Source organism: Panthera leo, chromosome F2, assembly GCF_018350215.1.
Source record: "Panthera leo isolate Ple1 chromosome F2, P.leo_Ple1_pat1.1, whole genome shotgun sequence".
NCBI classification, from domain to species: domain Eukaryota; kingdom Metazoa; phylum Chordata; class Mammalia; order Carnivora; family Felidae; genus Panthera; species Panthera leo.
In genome coordinates this window covers 66,016,620-66,018,745 of record NC_056695.1, presented here as the reverse complement: position 1 = coordinate 66,018,745, position 2,126 = coordinate 66,016,620, and positions in this window count along the sequence as shown.

Sequence of the window (2,126 nt, the reverse complement as noted above, 5' to 3'; positions counted from 1 at the left end):
TGGTGTTTCACAGTTTCTTACTTTCTGGTTTTATTCTGAAAGCAGACTGCTAGGCCTAGGAGCAGTGTTGAGTGGTTTGGCTTTGAACATTTTGATTGGTTTCTTCTCAGGAAACACTGTGCTCTACCAGTGTGACCGTGCTTTGCCCCACCCTGAAAACAGTGACGTGTGTGACACCAGGAAGTGGGGACCTGAAAGCAGCTTGATTTTAATAAAAGTTTGTGTGTACCTCTCCTTATTTAATTTACACGATAAAGGAGGCGGAGAGACTCTGAACCTTAACTGTTGTGTGTTTGTGCTGTTGACCTGTGGCCACAATAAAATTTACTTGTAAACTTTTAGAAGCCATTATTCCTGTTATGTCACATGTGCCCTCATCGTACAGGAGTGGAAACTCATTGTAAGCGTAAGAAGATTCTCATGACGAGTGAGCTCGAGGCCCTTGTATATGCTCTCTTAGCAATTCAGCTGCCTGAGAGCAGTAGTTTCGGTAAAGGTTACAAGTATTCTTTAGAATACCTTCGTTCAAGGCAGAATGTTCATTAAATTCTTCTTAAACACATGTAAGGAGCTGATGATTTTATGAATCTTGTCTGGATTACCTATCTTTTTGGAATAATTCAGCTAAGCAAGCTAGTTGAGATTTGATTTGGCCAGGCAGGACATGACAGTGGATTCTCTTTATGAGTGGGGGAAAAAAAAAAACCTTATTTTGTATAGAGAACTTCCCCTTTTGTAACTAATTCTTTTTATTGGTAAAGATTGTAAATTAAAATGTACAACTTGACGGTCGTCTGTCTGAAGTTTCCGTATACCTACCCTGCTGCCTCTTTTAGACACTACCTAATTTACGTGACCAGGCATTTCTCGGGCCTGTAGGAGTGTCCAGGGTTTTTTGCAATCACAGCAATGCAGCATGTTTTAGGGGACTAGCTCATGTGTTGGGACTAGCTGTAGGATTCATTCCCGGAAGCAGTTTCTGGGTTTTGGTTGGAATGAAGCAGTGTGCTTCCGAACATTGAGTTGGGCGCCCCATCCAGTTGTGTGCCTTACGGCATTTCTGTAGCCTGCAGGTCTGACTCCTGGAACCCTACAGAATTAACCAGATAAGAACCTAGAGCCTGGAAGGCAGAGGCCATGATGTTACTGAGCCTTTTTTTTCTTGAGCTTGAACCAGCCAGGCCTTTTAGGTAGGCCCTCATCATTCATCACCAGGTGGGGTGACAGGAAGGAGGAGCGCTGCCCCCCTCTTCTGGCATTGGAGAAATAGCAGAAAGCTAGAAAGGAATGATCCTACTTTTTAAAAGAAAAAAAAATTTTTTTTAAACATTCATTTTTGAGAGACCGCACAAGCAGGGTGGGGCAGAGAGAGAGAGGGAGACACAGAATCCGAAGCAGGCTCCAGGCTCTGAGCTGTCAGCACAGAGCCTGGTGCAGGTCTCGAACTCACAGACCCCGAGATCATGACCTGAGCTGAAGTCAGATGCTTAACCGACTGAGCCACCCAGGCGCCCTGATCCTGCTTATTTCGGGGGGACAGTATATCGCCAGTATCCCCGTGTTCTGAGCTGCTTTGAGGAACACTGACTGAACAGGTGATGTGGTTGCCACCCCTTCATTCATTACAACTCTATTTCTGAGGTCCCTTCCCCTTTAACATTTCCAGCATTAACTAAATAACAAAGCTTAACCTTGGGAAACATCTAATCCTCTGTTTGGACTTTATACCGTTGGTGTCTCCAAAGGCTGGGCTGAGAAAACAAGTGCTTCCTGGCAGTTTACTTGTTTGCTTTTCACTCCAAGTGGCTCTGGTGATTGCAACTGCAATTTAGGGGAGAGTATCCTGCCATGCAATTCCTTCCATGTATGGCGAAAGCCCAGAATGACTCTCCATGTGCTCCCCTTATCCTCACAACTCCGTTAGGGTAGAACCCTATTTCCAGAAACACAACCGGCTGCTGAATGTGACTGGTACTTTCTGGATCATTTAATGTAAGCCTCCAATCTATGGTTTCCAATGTGGCTGTACCGGAGAATCACTTGGGATTTTTAAGGATGCAGATTTCTTGCATTGCTTCCATTCTGTATGTTTTTAAAGTTCCCAATGATTCTGTATTTCGGTTGGG